Below are 23,147 nucleotides of genomic sequence, written 5' to 3' on the forward strand. Positions count from 1 at the left end.
CGTGAATGTAGTACTTCAGCCATTAAAGCCTTGGTCGTGTTTGCACCATCCCCTCCACTTTTCCATTGTCCAATCATTCACCTCCATTTGATTGTTTACCCATTTTGAGGAACAGCTGCGAAGAGTGATTTCAGTAGCCATCCTTGTGACAATGTCATGATTGGAAAATTCCAAACCTTACCTGGAATCAGCTGCTACCCATTTTATCACTCGTTCCTCAAAAGATGAGTCTCCTTTAAGCTCTTTTCATCTGACTCATAAAATATGAAAAGATTGCTGAGTTCTTGGCCTTCCAGCTCGTTAAAGGGACAGGAAGTGCTATCCCTCCTCTAGATTTTAATCTTTTTGGACCTGAGGGATTATTGCACAAAAAGATCGAGCGCTTGTTTTGTTCGGCTCGTTAAAACTATCGAAAATTCATCCCTTCTGTATTGTTTTATACTTTTTCGGACTTAAGGGATTAGATGACCAAAAAGGAATTTTGGAGTTACCTTTATGTACCTTTTCAGACTCTCTAAAAATGAAAAGGACCGAGTTATCTTTGTCGTTAAACTCGTTAAAAATATTAATAGCGACAAACTTGTCTTTAGACGAGAACGAGTTTCACTATCGCTAGGCTCGTTAAAAAATAGCGATGGGTTTGCCCAAAGGGCAAATTATAGAAAAAGCATATGTTATCCTCCTCAAGCTTGACAAAAATAAAGAGGTACTGGTCAATAATGACTGGGGAAAAATTGGGAAAAAACTCAAAAAATCTTTATTGGTAGCAAGTCGCTCTTGAACATGACACTTCCACTCCGTGTCCGAGTCGGGTTGGGTTGTTTCATTCACCGGTCACATCACCATGGTCACGCCATACCATCCACATTTGGGGTTAATGCTACCAATCCACCACATAAGTGTCGCCGATATGTTCAAGAGAAGTCATCTAGAGAAGTCACCTGTGTCCCATCCACTACCATACATTATACTTCATTCTTTCATGACCGCCATCCTGAACCATATGTCATCAGATCGTTTTCACCTCCATCAAAATCATTTGCTCCGTTCCGTGTCATCGATGTGGGATTCATTAAGGCCCTCCTTTGACGGATCACTTCTTGTCGACATCAACTCATTATCCAAGAAGTTGATCTAGGAACACCCCCTTCAGTACTTTGAAGCTTGCGTGCCTCAATGGCAAGTTTCTCACTTCCGGCGACAGGTATACATCAATGACCTTCGACTGAAAGATTTTGCGTGGTGTTCGACGCCAAGTCCTTTATTCACACCACGTGAATTGTACTGCAGTACCTTGAGGGTCATCATCATTATCGGTGATTCCTCTCGCGCTTGTTAACAATTTACATCATTGACTGGTAATCAAGCGATGTCTTTCCATGTTCGACTTCAAAACATTTTTCTCACATGGATCGACTTGTACTTCGAGTGAAGATCGGACGAGATTGAAGACCCTGGATCTAGTTTCATCCATCCGAGCTGTGATATATATTCAGGAAAAATAAAGACATTGAAATGTACAGCATTGCAGCACAGATAATCATCCTACCAAAAGGATGATGGCTCTATCAGAATCATCAGTCTACCATCAGAGGATTGTCTGTTCTATGTACATGAAAATGAATTTATAAAGTTGAGCATGGGAATGCCCGCCTCAGCTAGATCATGAAAAATAGTATGAAGATAATGTATTGTATTGTATCTTATTACAGGTCTCCTCCCAGCATTGAAAGAACTTCAGATCCTCCTAATATAGCATTTCACCCAATAAACGGCCTCATACTTTAGGGGGCAACTGTTATAGACATTTTTGTGCCTTACAGCTCTAAGCATGAAAAGTCCATAAACCAAGGGATCCTAAGTCCCTAAAAGTGTTGTTCCGACCCCTAGAGGAACAAGGTCAACAAATTACAGCTTCTCCCAGAAGTTCTCCACTAGAAACTGCTCAGAATCAGTCAAATCAGGATCATTTCAGCTGTTCCACTAGCTACCTGTGTTGCATAGCACCCAAGTACACTAGCTAGGTGTGTTGCAACGCACCTAAATGCACTACCAGGGTGCGTTGAGCAGGAAATGACAAATGGCAGTGCCATTCCGCGAAGTGGAAAGACAATGGAAGCTTCCAGAATCTTCCCCTATGACACTTGCCTCACTGAGTTCGACCAAGGATGAGTAAGAGTCTCTCAGTCTCCAAGTGGAAGCAAGAACTAACAGAGAGAAGACACTAGTCAGATGACAAGCTGACTCATCCTCTTTGCATACATCTATATATGGATCCCTCATCCCAGAGATCCAGAGGCTGGAATTTTGTACATTGCAGAGAATTGTTGTTGGTTTTGAGATTGATATCAGAGTATTGGGTGATTTATGCTTTGTTGGAGGTGAAGAGGGGATTCCTTTGCTGGGAGGTTGATGCTGGATCAGGAATCATCGGTTGTAACTCCTCCTGGATCTTCTTGTTATATCAATAAAACTATTTGAGTTTCTCCTACATGCTTGTGTATCATTGATGTTTGTTACATTTGTATGTTTAGCTTAAATCTGATCCTAAGCTATTTATGAATATAAATCCATGTCTTTGTGTAGTTTTCTTCTTCTGTGATCTTACAGGAACTTGGTGAAGCTGGGCAAGTAAGGGAGCAGGTAGCTGGAAGCTGTCAAAGAGGAGAGAGAGTGGATCAAAGGACTAGCGCAAGACATAGGTTGGTTCATCCTATTCCTCTTCGTTTATAGTTCATAAAGAAGAATACAAAAGTAGTTTTCTCTGTTTGTTGCTAAGGCACTATCACACCTTAGTGGGATAGGGTCGTTCTGAATAGACACTTTTCCCCACAACAATCCGCCTCCTCGAATTCCTTATCAATGATACTTTCAACTACATCATCTGAAAGTTTCATGCCAGATTCTGCAAGGGTAGCTATGACCGCCACCACAACTGGTGGCAAGGCGGTGGCGGGGCGATTCTGAGAATCGCCCCACCACCCGGCGATTCTCAGAATCGCCCCAAACAGTGCTTACTGGGCATCCAATCTGTTTCCATTTCTTTATGCTTAACATGGTCATTTTAAAAGTCTTCTTAATCAAGGTGAAAACCATAATCTCAATCAATTTTCATGTAAATATCTTAGATAAAGATGAATTGACTAGAAAACACACTTGAATGTTCTAATGGAAAACGAGTAAGAATGGTCTGTTATTCAGAGATGTATTATGTTACGTCGGTCTCTTTCGTCAAACACCATTAGCCAAACAAAGTATTACGTTACAAAGCATTGTCCATCCTCACATCTTTAGTATTCTCATATTTTGTAATTTCAGATGTAATGGAGCCACAATGAAAGTTAACTTAAGGGCAGACCAAAAGTGGAAAAGATATTGATAGTTGTACCCACCAGGAAAGTTAACCTACGGGCACACCAAAAGTGGAAAAGAGGTAGGTGACTTAAAACATATTTACATTATGCTTTTAGTCCAATTGATCGACCTCTTTCTCTAGTTAGCTTGAATTCAAGTGGAGGTTAGTTTTAATATTAAGTGAAACAAATGTTTACCCTTAGATATGTACAAACTATGATTTGATTAAATTTAAATATTTGATTGAACAATTTTAATTCTAATATAACTTAATTGATTTTACCTTTATGAATTAAATGATAATCAATTAAATTTAAATATTTCAGAACTATTTTAATTCTAATATAACTTAAGTAATTTCACATTTATGAATAAAAAGATAACCATTCAAATATTAAGTGGATTTTAGTGTTTGAATCAATGTTGTGTTGCTATTATTTTTACATCCTTTACATCTATTCTTCACATCCTTTAAATCTAGGGGATAGATGTTAAATGGCTCATTTTTCCATTATTAAAGTTTTTAAATCCACGTCATATATACAAAATTGCTCCTTGTCTGTTCGTTGATTTTTCAATCCTGAGTACAGTAATATATATAAATTATTGGATTAGTAGTTGGTGGTGAATGTTATATATATATAGATATATATATATATATATATATATATATATATATAAATTAGTGGATTAGTAGTTGGTGGTGAATGTTACGATCACTGTTTAATCTCATAAATGTTTTTTAATTGGTCAAATATTCATTTTTCATTTTGCAACCATATAAATATCTTATTTCAATTTTTTTTAGTTAATGAGATATTTCTTAATTGATATTTTTCTTAAATCATTAGATTGTGGAGTTAAAGATATATTTGCATTTTTCTCATAAAATTTGGTCATAAAGAGAATATAAATTTTAATTACAAATAAATAAAATAAAAAGATAAATTTGTTTTACTTCTTTACTTAATATGATATTATTGTTTTTATTCTTAAATATCATCATCATTGTCATAAACAATTATATTTATAGAAAACTTATGAAACTTAAAATATGATTATTTAAATTTTAAAGATTTATTAGATGAGAAAGGTCTTCTTATTTTTAAGAATTAACTTATTAAATGTAATGGCTTTACACTAGAAAAACAACATAGAAACTACTTTTATATAAGAATATATAAAAGAAAAATACTAAACCAATAGAAATGAAACCATTTGGGGAACATCTTATTTTCTTATTTTCAATCCTGAAGAAACAAAATTTCTATGGATTTATTTCACAGAAAACAAAACTATGTGATTGAATATTTCAAAGTGTTTGAAAACATGGTTCAAAAGTAGATCCTTAGGTTAGCTGAAGTAGGAGAATACACTAGTGAATTTCATCATATACTACAAGGACAATAGGATTAAAAAGCAATATATAGTTTCACATACTCCTTAGTAGAATGGTGTGGCTAAGAAGGAAAATAAAACCCTAGTTGAATGTACTCAAATATCATTACAGTTAAGAATATTTCTAATTCTTATCCTAAGAATAAAGCACCAAAGAAAAATTAAGGCTATAAAAACTCTTTATAAACCACTGCTATAGCTATAAGCCAATGGTCAATATCATTTTTTGGTTTTCCAAATAAAAATCATTTTTTCAACTTCCAAATAAAAATAAAAGGAAATTTGTGTAATATTTTTAATTAGTATCCTAAAAATAAAGCTCCGAAGAAAATTTAAGACCATAAAATCTTTTTATAAACCACTCCTATAACTATAAGCCAATGGTCAAGTTTTTGATAATTTTTTCTGACTAAATCATTTTGTGGCCTTCCACATGAAAATCATTTTTTAACATTCCAAATAAAAATAAAAATAAATTTAATACACAATTGATCAAATATGTTTTGATAGATTATTTCATTAGTTATTGTAATGAACATATAGTTTACAAAACATATAATCTCATAGCGGATAATATTTTTGCTAGGATCATATGACCTACAAAAAGTATAATCTCATTACTCATAAAGTTTTTGCTAATACAGCTGCTATATTTCATGAGTTTATAAATGAGATTAAAAAAAAAATTATCAAGATGTATGCGAACCTAGGAACAAGAAATTGAAGATCAAAAAAAAGTGATTATTATTATTTTTTTGACATGAAATTCATAAAAAAATCTATTATTTAACCATTTTTAGTTAAAATTATCGTATAAAAATTGTGATTTTGACATGTCAATTTTAGCAAAAAATTATCAAAATGTGTAGTTTTTTAGTTATATTTATGTTAAAAATGGTTATTTTTATGTCCATTGTTAAAAAATATTGTTTTTTAGAAACAACCATTTCATGTGGATTGAAAAATTAATTAAGGATGTATAAATATGTAGAATATCGAAAATTCTAAATATCGACCTCCTAATTTAAAAATGCAAAACAATAAAAACCTCACTAAAAAGAAAGTTAAAGTTAAAATAAAAAACAAGAAAATGTGAAGAAAACGACCACTTCAAAAATGATCAAATTTACAAAATAATTATTTACATTTTATACATTAGAAAATTTGAAGCCAAAAAATAGGTCTTTTAAAAAAAGGGGGTGATGCACAATACTCACTTTTTAAAATCAGCATGAAAATCACTACCATTCTAAAATGTAATGTACATAAAACTATCCTTCCCATGACATTCCTTCCAAAAACTATGCTCTAAAAAAAACATGTTCGTTCTGCATCACCCCTTTTCAAAACCAGGTCACTTTTTTGCTATCTCTACGAAACGGGTAACAGTATCAGTTTCCGTTTCAAAGTTTACATTGTTTTCATTTCAAGATCAATGGTATGAATATATTTTTGTAATCTATATTGGAAAGAGGTTGGATCATTTAAATCTAAGGAGAAGACCCTACCTTTCAATGCCATTTTTAACTTGCTCATAGATCTAAAGTGTCTCTTTGAAATAATTGTGGATTGATTTCATTGGAGGTAAAAGAGGTCAAATTGCAAAGGTTGGAAGGTCGAGTTTCTAAACTTGATCCCAAGGAAGAATATAAATTGTTTAATCAAGCTCATCCTAGGATTGAGGTTGAACCCATAGCCAAACTTGGAGATTGATCACTTGGAGGCCACATTTCTTTTCCAAAGACTAAGGGTTTCAAGGGTCCTTGCTCCACATATTTTCTAGAATTCCTTCTCTTGTAGTGTTTTCTTCTCAAAGATGTACGAAAAGAACCCACTTAAGACTGTGGATGATAAATAGTATCAATAATATAAATGGCTGCTAAAAATTGTAGATCTACAACAAATGATAGAAACAAAACCTACGAAAGTCCTAATCTATGCCACAGTCATATTTAAACAGCAAAAAGAAATAGTAATTACTCAAATAATCCAATGGAAACTATATATACAAAGAATAGATTTTATTATAACACCTGTGAAGGGAACAAATAAATGTTACCTGTCCCCCTCTATGGGATGGGTTCTTGGCTATCCTCAAACATCTTCATCTTCTTTAGAGTCTCTCTCCTCTATAATGTGAAAACCCAACAAATAGAATGTTTGAGTGTAATGGGAACTCAAATGGAAGAGAAATGGAGCTCATCAATGAAAATAATCAGAGTTACAGTAGTGAGTGCAACAATGAAAATAGTCAAAAGTGAATAATGAATGGAAAACCTTTCTATTTATAACAAAATATTGAGTTATCCTCGAATAATGAGCAATAATAAAATATTATTAACCCCATTCTTGGAATAACCACTTGGAATATTTTATAGTATTTGGTTACGAGGGAAAAAATATTTAAACTTTCATTTAGAAATAATAAATAAATAAATGATTTATTTATCATCTCAACAAATTGGTTAGGGAATAATAAAGAAATAATGATTTATTTAATTATTCCCAAAGGATTTTTAAAATTTGATAAGGAATAATAATTAATTATTCCTAGATAAAAATAAGATAATTAATAATTTACCTGTTGATTTTTCATAATTGGTTCAAATATGACAAGGAATAATAATTGAACAATGGTTTAATTAATTATTCCTAGAAGGAAATCAAATAAATAGTGATTTATTTAATTATTCTGCACGAGTTTAATTATAAATTACTTAACAAAGGTGGTTTATTAAGTAATTTTTCACAGTGAAAGAAATTTTACTATTGTAAAATTCGCTTTACACGGTGTAGTTCGATCCATCTAGTAAATTAGGCTAGATGATCAATATTTTGGTGATAACAGATTTCCCCCCAGCGTACGAGTGTTAGGAGGAACATATATGACTGAACTGTGTTGTAAAGACATAATCACTACACAACAAAGTGGAGAGAGAGAGAGAGAGAGAGAGAGAGAGAGAGAGAGAGAGAGACCAATACAACTGAAGCAGGAGGATAGGGACAAAGGGGGCAAGACCAATGCAAGTCACCTTTTATGTTGTGGTACCATACCTAAATGAGGTGAGGGAGGCATACAAATACCTGTTGAGATAACTTAGTACAAAAATAATGGTTTGCTAAGAAACGTCAAACTATGCAATGAAGTACATGTTGAATGGTACATGACATGTTGGCATAACTGAGTCAGAAAATAATACAATGTGTCCCATATATATAATGAACTTGGAAAAATATGAGCCAGGATTGAATATAATATGAACTGCTTACATGAGACATAATGGCCCTTCCCTCAAAAAATGGGTTGGAGGGAGGGTAGAACAACCGAAGAAGCCCTGTTGAACAAGGAAGCGATCTGCAAAGCGAAATGTATCATCTGAAGGAGATGTGCACGCTATGAACACTGTGATTGGTAGGAATTCAACCCATTATATTTGTGGAATTGTATCTAAGGATGTAGCATAATAGGAATGCATCCAAGCATGTGGGGGGCTACGTGAAGGGCCACCCCCTCATGAGACCTCAAACATCTCAGGCACACCTAGGAACCACTAGTACAATCTGCTGCATCATTGGACCATCGAGTGTATGGATCATGAACATGAAACAACCAAGTCAAAGGGCAATAATGAGTTTCTCTACTTGATCCAAAGTATCGAACAAGAATGGAAACTGGGACCAACATACACCACCCTCTAGTTCATTCTTAAGGAAGAAATGAGCTGATGTCGACATAATAGGGCCCACGATAGGTGAGGCAATGAGGATCCTCAACTAAGGTATCAGGGAAAATACTAATGTGACTGATGGACTCACACCAGGTATAATGGAAAATGAGGGATTGAGGGATAAATAAACTACTTCCCTTGTCAGAGCATAAAGTGCATGGTTGACCTGGCAGCAACTGACTAAACTCCGGATGGGATGCGGACAGTATGATTGGAGGCCAAAATGGGCAAGACAGGATGAACGATATCAAAATATGGATGGAATACTATGATATGATATAATGGGATAAAAAACAAACTCCATGGATGCAAGGGTGACTCATCGCAGATGCTCTGAACAAGGGTGACTCGATGACACTGCCACACAGAATAGGCCCGGTGGGGACCATGAAAAAATGAGTAAATGATGGTTACACATGATGAAAATTGACACATGATATGACAACTTCCAAGGGAAGGTGGTCCCCAAATTACAAGCATCGCATATGAAGAAATCCAATTTTGAGACGCGACGAAGTGACCCTTCTTGGAAAAATGGCTTCCTAGTGAAGGTTCAAATCATCCAAAACTGAGAAAGACTCATTATCGTACTCGATGGGAGATTTCCAATGATGTTGATGGTTTCTCAAGCTAATCTACCGTTTGGTCAAAGTGGGTGACAGAAAAATTGTGGACTTTTCTATGAAAGGACATTTTCCCTCCAATTAGAATTCATTTTTTAAGTGAGTTGTCGTAAATTTGGAGAGGAGGAAAAGCCCCTAAATCTTGTGGAGATCATAGTGGACAATTGGCTCCTGGTAGCTCCCTGGGAGACCCTTGCTCCTCTTCATGGTCTAATCACACTTTTTATGCCTAGAAGTGCAATTTGGATCACAGGAAATAGGTGAAAACATATGAGCTCACACTTTCTGGGCATAAAACTGTGATTTGGGGCTGAAAAGAGGGGTGGTTCGCTCGCTTGGTGCGGGTTGTAGGTTCATTAGTGTAGACCAGTGTTTTCTTCTCTCAACTGACAAGACGTGGTGTTTTGCAGGCACGGCAGAGCTAAAAATCAATTGGTGTGAGTGAGACTTAGATACTCTCTGATCTGAGATTCAGATGGATTAGGGGGTTCGAGAGGCATTGGCTTGCTATGGGGTTCTTAGGTTGGTAGAGAACCCATTGATGAGGGCGGGTGAGCCCTTTCTATTGAGAATTGTGAGCTATTGGGATCCAAACCAAGAGGTATTTTTCGTGCAAGGGCACAATATTGAGCTCACATTATAGGATATTTATTTCTTCACCAGACTCCCTCCCCTCAGATTGGTGGGGGATATACATCTAGTGTTTCCTTGTTGGAGGAACATTACAAAGTTTGTGGAGCTCCATTGTACACTGGATGTGCATGTGAAGGGCATGACTATCCTTATTTGTGATTTAGACAATCTAGAGACATAGGTTGTTTCCGCGGTTGTGCTATGAGTCTTGGGTAGCCATGCATTCCACCACATCACTAGGGGGCAGATGGTACTCATTGAGAGTGTTTTGGCTAGGACCTACTATGGGTGTGTTATCGGGAAAACTAATGTCTATGCAGAACTGCTAGTCCCACTAAGGGTGATATCTACCTTAGAAACAAACACACTAAAACTACTTTCGTTTTCCTTTATGAGAAATAAATGAGAGAAGAATAAAGGAGACCAACCTCAGTCTTGCACTTGGTTCCTTGCTTGATTCCTCTCCCTTTTGATAGTCCTTGGCTACTTGCTTCCTTGCATACCCAGCTTCAAAGAGCACCTGTAGAATCAAAGCAGCATAACACTATACGAGAACATAGATCTATTATCATAAACAATATAGGACCAGATGTATATTAACCACACAAATGCATACAACATCAATCACACAAGAATGTGGAGGAAAACTTGAATAGCTTTATTAATAGTCAAGAAAGAGCAAAGAGGATTACAACTAATTGTTCTGACCCAGCATCATCCTCTCAGCAAGAAGCCCTTCTTCACCTCATGAAAAGTTTAGATCACCCAACAGTAGCACCAAGAAACCAACAGCACTTCCTTACAAGATACAAAATTCCAGCCTCTGGATCTCTGGTATGAGGGATCCATATATAGATGTTTGCAAGGGGGGTGAGTCAGCTTTTGAGATTTGATTAGTGTCCTCTCTCTGATAGTTCTTGAATCCACTTGGACGTTGATGATCTCTTACTCATCCCTGGGTGAATGTAGAGAGGTAAGTGTCACAGGAGAAGTTTCTAGAACATTCTTTGCTTCCCCACCTTGTAAATTGACCCTGCCATTTGTCCACTCTCACTCATCGCACCCCATAGAATGGCTTTTCAACATGCATCGCACCTACTGCGTGTACTTAGGTGGGATGCAATGCACTTTGACGATGGAGCAGGTGAAATGGTCCAGTCTTAACCAGTTCTGAGTAGTTTTTTATGGAGAACTTCTGGGAGAAGATGTAATCAGTTGACCTTGTTCTTTTAGGTGTCGGAACAACACTTTTAGGCACTTAAGAGCCCTTGGTTTATGGACATTTATGATTGGGGTTGCAGTGCCCAAAAATGTCTATAAAAGTTGCCCCCTAAAGCATGAGGTCATTAATTTGTTGATGTCGGGTGAAATGCTTTATCATGAGGATCTGAAGTTCTTTCAAGCCGGAAGGAGACCTGTAATAAGATACAATACAATACATTATCTTCATAATATTTTCATGATCTAGTTGAGGTGGGTATTCCCATGCTCAACTTTATAAATTCATTTTCATGTACATGATACAGACAATCGTCTGAGTGTAGACTGATGATTCTGGTAGAGCCATCATCCCTTAGATTGGATGATTATCTGTGCAGCAATGATGTACATTTGATGCCTTTATTTTTCCTGAATATATATATCGCAGCCCGGATGGATGAAACTAGATCCAGGGTCTTCAATCTCATTCGATCTTCACTCAAAGTACAAGTCGATCCATGTGAGAGTTGTTCTGGAGTCGAACATGGAAAGACATTGCCTGATTACCAGCCAATGATGTAAGCTATTAACAGGCGCGAGAGGAATCACCGATAATGATGATAACCCTCAAGGTACTACAATACAATTCATGTGGTGTGAATAAGGGACTTAGCGTCGAACACCACGCAAAATATTTTGGTCGAAGGCCATTGATGTAAACCTGTCGCCGGAAGTGGGAAACTTGCCATTGAGCCATGCAAGCTTCAAAGCACTGAAAGGGTTGTTCCTAGATCGACTTCTTGGATAATGAGCTGACGTCGACAAGAAGTGATCCATCATAGGAGGGCCTTAGGGAGTCCCACATCAATGACACAGAATGGAGCAAATTATTTTAATGGAGGTGAAAACGATCTGGTGATATAAGGTTCAGGGTGGTGGTCATGAAAGAATGGAGAGTAAATGTATTGCAGTGGGTGAGACACAGGTGAATTCTCTGAGTGACTTCTCTTGAACATATCGGCGACACTGACATGATGGATTGGTAGCATTAACCCCAAATATGGATGGTGTGATGGAACCATGGTGATGTGACCAGTGAATGGAACAACCCAACTCGACTTGGATGCGGAGTGAAAGTGTCATGTTCAAGAACGACTTGCTACCAACAAAGTTTCTTCAAGTGTTCTTCCCAATCTTTCCCCAGTCATTCCTAACCAGTACCTCTTTATTTTTGTCAAGCTTGAGGAGGATAACATATGCTTGTTCTATAATTCGCCCTTCGGGAAAACCCATCGCTATGTTTTAATGAGCCTAACGATAGTGAAACTCGTTCTTGTCTGTTATGGACAAGTTTGTCACTATTAGGTTTTAACGAGTTTAACAACAAAGATAACTCGGTCCTTTTCAATTTTAGAGAGTCTGAAAAGGGACGTAAAGGAAACTCCAAAAATTCTTTTTCGTCACATAATCCCTTGAGTCCGAAAAGTATAAAACAATACAAAAGGGATGAATTTTTGGTATTTTTAATGAGCCGAACAAAACAAGCGCTTGATCTTTTTGTGTAATAATCCCTCAGGTCCAAAAAGATTATAATCTAAAGGAGGGATAGCACTTCCGGTCACTTTAACGAGCTGGAGAGGCCAATGGCTCGACAAGATTTTCATATTTTACGAGTCAGTTGAAAAGAGCTTAAAGGAGACTCCTTTTTCGAGGAACGAGTGATTGATTCGGGTAGCAGCTGATTCCAGGTAAGGTTTGGAATTTTCCAATCATGGCAGTGTTACAAGGATGGCTAACAGGATCACTCTTCGCAGCTGTTCCTCAAAAGGGGTAAACAATCAAATGGAGGTGAATGATCGGCCAATATAGAGTGGAGGTGATGATGAGAACACGACCAAGGCTTCAAAGGCTAAAGTAATACATTCACGATGGTCATTTACCGGAATTTGGTTCATTTTTTTATTTTAAAATGAGCTTAAACTCTGGAGGAACATTTGCTCATTGCTTATGTTTATTTTTTAATGAGCTTGAGTTCCGCGTTAAAACTGCTCGATCCAATCGTATAATAAGGATGTCTCATATAAAAACGACATTTTCTCAGAGCTTTGCCCCACATCCTTTCTTTATGCAAGTTAGGAAACGACCAATCCTACAAGTTTAAAGGGTTAGAGGACCTACAAATTTAAAAAATAAATGGTCGCTCTTCGCTTGCATGCCAAAAGGTTTGCATGCCCCTAGGTATAGCGAAAAATTTCCAGGTTCCCAAAGATTGTTCTATCTTTATTAAAGACAAAACACTTCCTCGGCGATGCCTACCGAAATAGACAAAGGTGAGTGGCGCAGACGCCTCCACTCGCATAACTTTGACGAGGGAATCTTATTCCAGCCTAATCCCATTTTCCGAAATGGACGGGTGTGTCAGACTAGTCATATATCCTCCGTGGAAATCTAGCCTATACCTAAGGATTTCCTGCTGAAGCAGACCAGGGTGCATGCCCCCTGGGTTTCAGTCATATCCTCTGAATCACTCGCGCTTATCAGGAGGACGAACTGGGGATTGATGAGACATTCCTTGCATGAAAAGACCATTCAAGGTTGGTATATGACTATTTTCTCTGTGTGAACCAGGAAATGAAAGTTGGTTTACGAGCTTGACCACCCTTCCTTCGTGCGGAAAACACATTACTCTAAAGAGTGAGGAGACAATGGCTCCCATGCAATAAATATAGTCTCATCCAAGGAGTAGATTATAATCCAGGGGTCCTTGGACTACCATTACGTTCATGTGAATGGTTTTCCCTCTCAATGTTATGGGCACATTAGGAAGGATCCCTAACGGTTGACTGGTTCCTTTGTCAAAACCTGTTAGATTTCTCATATCAGGCAGAAGCGATGGCGAACCAAGCACTTTCCAAGTAGTTTAGGAAAGGATACTCATAGAAGCCCCTTCATCTATGATGGTACCAGCCATGACCATTCTATATATTTCAGCAATGATTCGAAATGGTACACTAGCCGGTAAACGGGATCTGCCTAGTAGATTCCAGTCAAAGGAAAAAGCCAGGTTGCTTGGAGGTGGGACCGAATAGATGGCCAGATACAACTCAGATGAACTTCCTTCCTGTGGTAAAGGAACGGGTAGATTGCCCCCATGTTCATCGGAGTCTGTGCTTACGAAAAGAATTTGGATGGTGTCATCCTTGTTCTCTTCAGTGACTGTATCATCTAAAGATAGATCTTCTGAAGGCAAGACTGGGTCAACTGCCGCCTCGACCTTTTGACTTTCATCTGGTGTGGATTCAAATGGTTTATCTTCAATGATAGATGCTTCGACCGACCACGAGGGCGTGTCAGCCGGATTTTCAACTAGTGAAGGACTCAACAAGAGTTTCTTATATCCAAGAGGAAGTCGTAATGGTGAAACCGGATGGTTGTCCAAAACTCTTTTAGCCTCATCTAAGAAGGGACAATGGTGGACGGCGTGATCGCCTTCACACAGTTTACAAGGAAATTTACATTTTCCTTTTTGTCCAGGGGCTTCACTTTCACTAGTTGACGGTGTACTTTCAACATGATCATCAAAGGTTGACGACACCGGGTTGTGCAAACGAGGAGACTAGTCCCTTAAGATCTGAGGGATGCAGGGACAATCTTGGTGATAGTGGTCTCCATTGCAAATGACACATGGCGATTTAGGCCTGGTCGGTGCAGTGTGTGGATTTTCACTAGATGATGTTTGGCTCCCCCTTTTTGCTTTTGGCTCCTTCTTCTTCTTTTCTTTCTTCTTCTCCTTCTTCTTCTCAGTTACTTGATTTTTGGCTTTACCAGCTTCATCAAGCGAAGAGGAAGGAGGAGAGGAAGAATTAGATGAAGTAGAAGCTTGGGGGGGGGTTCTGCCATCATTTAGTTGCTGATTCGAATGTTCAGGAGTTACGGTATTCTGAACGACAAAAGTTGAGAAAAGCCATATGGGCAAACCAATCGTCAATCCATGAAGTGACAATGTGGCCATGTGGTGTGCACCAACATCTCCCCAAGAGGAGAAGGACCTAGGATTTCCTCCAAGAGGAACCCCTTGGTTAGTGGACTCCATTTTCCTCAACTCAAGATCAATGTAGGAAAGGTGATATTTATCTCGTTTAAAATAAATTTTAGATGCTTTGACACAACTTGTTTTTTCAATTTTAAGAGTCGAGAAAAAACAAAAGATGACTCTAGTCACCTTCGATTTTTAATGAGCCTGAAGTGACAAGTGCTCAGATGGACCTTTTCCGTTAAGGAGTCTGAAAAGGAATGAAAGGGACTGCTCTAGAAATCTAGACAGAGGGATTACCGAACCAATCGTAAAACTGCAGAATACTTTTTATGGTACGGCAGTCAATCTTCCCGAATGTTGTGTTCAGTGCATTGCCATCGATAGGGCGGCAGACACGGCTTCCTATGGATAAAGGATAAAGCCTATTGTGGTCTCCAAATATATACTCGACGATACGTGGGAGCACAAGTCCATATTGGCACTTGTCATCTCAAAGTGGAGGAATCACCCAACCAACAATGAAAGCAACAGTCACCACGTTTTACGATGCCAGAACACGTCTCTAGCCTAGACTTCTAAATGTTGTGCGTTAGGTTCCAAAGCATTTTTAGATTCATTAAAATTTATTTTATAGTTGATCTTGCTTAAGAAATTTGCCTTTCAGGTTCACCGCGTGATGCAGATGTACAATTCCTAAAATGCAATCTAAGATGATAAATAGTCGTTTAATCTTCTTTTTTGCAATGAAAATCCTAGCTACTAAGGAAAGAGAGATGGCGTTCTTTCAACAAAGAGCAAAGAGCACACACTATATGCACTGTCCTAATTTAAACCAACAAATAGTCTAAATGCAAATGCACATGCATGTATTTGTTTTCAGCCTTCTTAATGTGTAAATGATAAAAAGAAAGCTAAGCACAAATCTGAATTAATTTTCAAAGCAACAATTACTAACAAGTTTCTTTTCAAGACAAAATGAGGACAATAACAACACTTTGGTATTCGAAATTGAAAACTTGCTTTCGACACTTGTAAAACTACTAATTCAAATAAGATACAAGAGTAACAGTGTAATCGACTATCAAGAACAATCGGATTCTCTTCTATGACTAAAAACGACACTTGCGACACTTTCAAATCAAGAAACGACAGTACAATTACGCTACTTCTTTGTAAAGGAGAACTGAAAATGGCTTAAAATACACAAAAAAATTTACAGTTCTTTGCACAATGGAGGCGGAATAACAGCAAGGAAGGGGGTTTCAACAGAGGTGTACTGACTACAGGCAGCAAAACTCTTGAACAGATCTGAAAAGAGTGAACACAGAAACCAAAATTTAGGAACAAGGCCTTGTTTGATCAGTGCACCTGTAACACAGTGAAACTGAAATGCAGCGCACCTACTACACTCGGGAAGTGTGATGCATTTGAAGTTCACAGAACAGACAGTGTGCTGGACTAGGGACGAGACTTTGACTGGGTTTTGGGTCACAGTTTGCAGTTCAGTTCAGGGATTTAGGCCGAGCAAATGGTAATCAGTAAATCAATCATAGGGGTAGATCTAAAGAGGTTACTAGAGCCACCCCAAGGGAAATTAGAGAGCTTGTAAATCAATTGTTCAATGCATAAACAAAACCTGGAGATAGACTGAAGCGGCATTTATCTACATTGCATTTGCATAGCAAATGCAGTTCAAAGGCTACCTGGCTCAACTTCAGGCTCCGTCTGTAAGTTTATAAAGTAAAAAAATGTAGATAAACAAACAATCTATTCGCTCACCAGTGGAGTTGCCATTTTGTTATTCGGAAAACCAGTGTCTATGCAGAACTGCTAGTCCCACTAAGGGTGATAGCTACCTTAGAAACAAACACACTAAAACTACTTTCGTTTTCCTTTATGAGAAATAGATGAGAGAAGAATAAAGGAGACCAACCTCAGTCTTGCGCTTGGTTCCTTGCTTGATTCCTCTCCCTTCTGATAGTCCTTTGCTACTTGCTTCCTTGTATACCCAGCTTCAAAGAGCACCTGTAGAATCAAAGCAGCATAACACTATACGAGAACATAGATCTATTATCATAAACAATATAGGACCAGATGTATATTAACCACACAAATGCATACAACATCAATCACACAAGAATGTGGAGGAAAACTTGAATAGCTTTATTAATAATCAAGAAAGAGCAAAGAGGATTACAACTAATTGTTCTGACCCAACATCATCCTCCCAGCAAGAAGCCCTTCTTCACCCCATGAAAAGCTTAGATCACCCAACACTATGATGTAGCACCAAGAAACCAGCAGCACTTCCTTACAAGATACAAAATTCCAGCCTCTGGATCTCTGGGATGAGGGATCCATATATATATGTTTTCAAGGGGGGTGAGTCAGCTTTTGAGATTTGATTAATGTCCTCTCTCTGATAGTTCTTGAATCCACTTGGAGGTTGATGATCTCTTACTCATCCCTGGGCGAATGCAGAGAGGCAAGTGTCACAGGAGAAGTTTCTACAAGATTCTTTGCTTCTCCACCTTGCAAATTGACCTTGCCATTTGTCCACTCTCACCCATCGCACCCCATAGAAGGGATTTTCAACATGCATCGCACCTACTGTGTGTACTTAGGTGGGATGCAACGCACTTTGATGATGGAGCAGGTGAAATGGTCCAGTTTTGACCAGTTATGAGTAGTTTTTTATGGAGAACTTCTGGGAGAAGATGTAATCAGTTGACCTTGTTCCTTTAGGGGTCGGAACAACACTTTTAGGGATTTAAGAGCCCTTGGTTTATGGACATTTATGATTGGGGTTTCAGTGCCCAAAAATGTCTATAACAAGGTGGGCAAAGATGATTCTATCATCAGTGAAATGATACTTAGGTCTATATAGGTGAGCCATGACTATGTTTCTGGTGCAATACTCTACGCATTCTTCTTTGAGAAGATACCCACCATCCTTCCTTATGTATAGGTCTGATATTGGGGCCCACAGGAGCCCAAGATCCGCCACTGGGGGTAGCTATTGTGGAGAGGAGGATGAGGAGTCGGACGGGTGTTCCAACCTGCATTTTTTGCACATTGGGATCATATGCCCCTCTAGATCGACAATTATCCTTATAGCAGAATGAACAATGAGGGAGATCCTAACTTGCCACATTCGCTCAGGCAAGCATGGGGACCAAACGGTAATTGTTAAGTTGCTATTTTTATGGTGCATTTCATATTTTTATCACATGTATATGGTACTAAGTGTAAAATATGTGGTATGTAGACATAGCACCAGTAAAACCGGCAAGAAATGTAGGACGAGCCACAGTGCCTGTGGCTGTAGATTGGGGAACATCGTCATCTTGTCAAGATCCAGAGGATAGTGTGCTACTCGTTTATCTACACCATAGATGTGGGGTACTCTTGACCAGAGTTTCTAAGCACCGATGGCATGAGCTAGACGATCGATACATATATTAGTGTAACGACCTTCCCTTAGAGTGGTGAGGTATCATGCGCCGCATGGAGATGGTTGGTCATGCAGTACGTGATCTATGTGCAAGTGGGGCAGAGCCTTTGGTGCGTGATTCTTCGAATAGTGACTAGATATTGGGACATGTGGGTCCCTTTGATTTTGATTTTTGTAACATGTTATGGGCATGTCAGATGTATTTAGAGCTATGAGCTCTTAACACTTATATGATACATAATATGATTACACATTTTTATATGACTATGATGGTTCACCATGTGTTTTGTTTATGGTTGTCTTCTGTGTTATACATGTGATAAATGTCAATATAGAATGTCATTTGCAATGGTATCTACATAGTTGTTTTGGGCTTTAGGATCTTGACTAAAAGTAATAGTTTCAATTTCACGTACCAACAGCTTAACACGTAGATATTTTCTAAATATGACTTGGTTATGCACATGATACACACCATTCAATTGCATGACAAGTAGCAAGGAATATAAACGAACATGAAAATGAAGGATGCGATGAGAAAGGGAACCGACTAACAAACCTATCACTGCATCATATTCGGCCTAGTTATTGGTGGCAGATCCAATGCACACGTCATTCGAAAGGACTAATGTATGCAAGGGGGTAAAAATGGCCCAGGCTGTCGAGGCTATATTCCTAGAGAAGCAACTTGCACCATCAACATGACCGATATATGGTGTGGATGATGGATCCATATGAAAGGTGCAAAAGATGACAAATGAGATGATGCATCCTACCTAACTTCATGATAGAAATAAAGACATGCAAATCAAAGAGATAAGTTATGAGAAGAATTTCTTTAGGTAGATTGCATTGGGATTATTAGGAAGGGAATGGCCTTTAGAATCCTCCAAAAAATATTCCCCCTTGCCTAAGTGCAAGGGTAATTAGGGGTAGACACAGCTTCCATGATGTCCTCATCAAAATGGAAGATGAACGGACGAGACGAATATTGACTACATCATGTGGCGCGGTACCTAGTGTGTCAATCCGAGAAAGAAGGTTCACATACGCATCATATGGAATGGTAGACGACGAGATAGTAGATGAAGGATCTATGTATGTTGAGACCTGGGATTCTATTGAAAGAGGTTGGAAAGAAGCGTGCTCAGAAACCTCAGAAAGGATTGCCTACAAGGAACTCAAGGATGATGATAGGTAAAGGATATGGCCCGTGGTGTCCGTCATCCTAAAATATGGGGAAGGGATCACAATGGTGGGACTAGATTCTCCCTATTCTGTTTTACTATTGGTACAAAAATCCACATGAAGAGGAGAAGGTGATCTGTTACGAGTGGTCTCGTATTCATGAAGTGCCTTAAGGAAATCACAAAATTCGTTGAGATGAGGGAAACAATGGGAGTAGTCACCATGATGATCACATAGGGCACAAGGGTGATTTTTGCATAATGCTGTGAGTTTCTTGGGTGGACCCGGTAAGTTGACGTGGAATTTAGGGATATTTGACTCAGGAAACATTTCATGAACCAAAGGTTTGAAATGAGGAAGCTCAGGACAATTATTGGTCATGTGCCCCACAACTTTACACAAAGCGCATGGAGGTGATGACTTTGGGGCCTTAGGGACTAGAGGAGATTGGGGAGCCTTGTCCTTAGGTTTCTTTCCTCTTAGCTTTTCCCACCTATCCGATACTTTCGCAATAGGAGTGATTTTCTCTTGAGGTTGTGATAGAACTAAAGTAGTGGTAGGGGCCATAGGGACCAGTTGAACCAGGGTCAGAGCATGATAAGGTCTTAGCTAACCAGGAAGAATGCTTTCAGGGGGGTCAATGTACCATACAGGGATCCCTAAATTCATGTTAGGAAGGACCAACGAAGACATGATAGGGACATAAAATATTGCGGGAGGGGGAAATAAGAAAGGTATCTGGCCTGCAAGGTAATGTCCCGGCGAAACAACTCCTGGATGGTTGATACCTCGAGGAATAGTTCTTGGGGTAAGATAGGAGAGGCACCCACAAATGGAGGAGGTCCTGGGGGGTGGATCTGGATGGCTCGGCTGGGTTGGCAACCACACGGTGCGGAGGAGCTCTTTGTGGATCGAATGTACTAGACTGATTCAGGACAACCTGTGACGCTGAAAGATTTAGGCTCTAAGATGACAGGGGGAGGACCAGGGAAAGAACCCAACAATGATGAATCTTTATAGACTCTCGGTGAAACACTAGTGAGAGGAGTTGAAGACTTCTTATCAAACACTGATGAGATAATGGACTCGGGGGACATCACAGATGCCAGCTCATAGCAATTCTACTAATTTATGGTAACGATCTTCCCTTCATGGGGGAAGCACATCTTGCAAAAAACTGTAGATGCGATAGCTGACATGGGATATGTGTAACTACGACCCAAGAAAATGTTATAATCTGAAGGGGCATCAATAACCTCAATATTTACATGGATAGTCTTGCCCACAAGGGTCACTGGATAGTTGCAGTACATGCTAAGAGGCTAGGAGGAGTGCCTGTGCCAAGCATGCAAAGTGATGGTGAAGGGGGACAACTCAGGTGACTAAAGTTTTCTCCAAATGTTAGCAGACATCACATAGGTGGATGCACCATCGTCAGTAATGCATCGAGAGATGATGACATTACGGACTCGGACTAGTACCTAGAAAGCAACAGAGTAAGGCAATGGGGGATGTTCTGATGTATTGACTGGGAAGACAATCAAATGATCGTCAGAGGGATCTAATACACCAAAAAAAGTTATTAGAGCTTTCTTTTGAGATGGGCATGACTGGACTACATCTAGCATTGACATGGCAGCAGCTGATTGCACCAAGTCATCTACTATACTATATGTATGGGCAACTTGGTTAGAAGCCATGTTATGGCATAATGATCCCTTTGGGATCTTGGGAGTTGCATCAGCTTTAGGTTAAGGAATCTGTAATGGAACATTTGATGTTGTAAGAGGCTCAGTAGAAGCTTTGGCTTTGGACTTAGTGGCATACGAAGTTGATGGCTTATCATATTGATGTGATCGAGTTTGCAAGAAGATATTGGAGGGATTAACCTCATCATAACTCATCATGAGGATCTGGTAATCACCAGGACCAGAAAGTTGGTGAGGGTGGGCTGCTTGACCTGGGTGAGGTTGAGAAGAAAGAAATCCTTGTTGAGGGAAAGGATTTGTAAGCATTGTTGGTTGAGATGGTGTAGGATTCTGAGGCAATTGTTGGCCTCTAGAAGTTGCTTAAGCTTCCCACATTTGGTGCATCTGGGGTAAGATATGACACTCATGTGTATAATGTCCATGTACACCACAACATGCACAAGGCTTGTTCATACGAATAGCCTTGTTTTGCTTGGGTTGGCTTCCTTGTTGCTGGTTGTTGGTGTTAGGCTGGTTCCCCTGGGATTCACTAGGTTGATTACCATGATTACCCTGGTTACTCTTGTTACCATTGTTACCCTTCCCCTTATTATTTTTCTTCAAATTTTGGGGATTGGTTGCACTCTATTGTGCAAACAGCTGACCCTAAGGGGGCAGTAACTGCGAGGGCTGAGGATGCATGGGAGGCTGCGGTGTTAATGCTTGAGGGGTTGGAGTGCTCGACTATTCATAAGGAGGAGAAATGGTTTCTTAGATAGGTTGGGGCCCTCAAAACATGTTGCTAGCAGGAGGGGCATAAGTGTTGGAGGAACTGGTGCCCCCCTATGGATGTCCATAACTTTGTTGAGTATATGGTGAAGGATGTGAAAAGGTTCCAATGATACCGTTGGCAACGTGAGATTACCCCAGTGCATTGGAACCTCCAGGACAGGGAAGGTTTGGAATGACGGTATAGACAGAACCGAACTGCACATAAATCAAGTCATATCTTAGATTTGTTTGGAGAGCTTCTTCCTCAGTCTGAGGAAAATGGGACGCGAAATCTTTTCCAATGGGTGCTAAAAGGCTCCTGCGAAACCAATTCCAATGGGTGCTAAAAAGCTCCTGAGAAACCAATCTAGATAGACATGGTCTTCGAAGTGCGGGGCACGACATGTGCTCCTCCTTCTACACCACTCTTGAACATGGTCAGAAAGGTGAGTGGCAGAGGCCTGCAGAAATGAGGTCAATATCTTTTTACCAGTGTCATATCAGAGAGGTAGCTAGAAATCTGAATGGAATGAAATGTGGCGGGCTAGTCTACATACCATTTTGTAGTGTCTCTAGTGAGCGTGCATTGGAATAGCTGAAAAAAAATGAAGTCATCGGTAATGGAGTTGGATGAACACCACATGTGGAAGGACTGAACATGACCGGTAGGATCCTCTCTAGAATTACCCTCAAACTTTGGGATATTTGAGAGAAGATTAGTTAGCATAGCATGCCAACCAACATCATGGTGTATTGGGTCATTTATCATCTAGCTAAAATCCAGGAGACTTAAGCTAGCCATAAAAGGGAGTATGGGAGTTTTCTGAATGGTTCATGAGATTTATCCTCTAGATGTGATCACTAGGGTAGAACTGGAGCCAACACCAGTTTGGGTTCCTACACCAGTTGTTGGTCCAAACATGGTGACAATATGTGGTGAAGGAGGCTCGAAATCAAATGAACCAGGAGAAGAGTCGGTATGGCGACTCAGAGGGCTATGAACTCGAACCCAGTGGGGAGGAGTAATATGCCCGAGTGGAAAATGGGGAGGAAGTTATAAGAGTCTCTGTGACA

This window comes from Pinus tabuliformis, chromosome 1_1 (assembly GCF_031772625.1).
Source record: "Pinus tabuliformis cultivar Carrire ecotype Pingquan chromosome 1_1, CPIR1, whole genome shotgun sequence".
NCBI lineage: Eukaryota > Viridiplantae > Streptophyta > Pinopsida > Pinales > Pinaceae > Pinus > Pinus tabuliformis.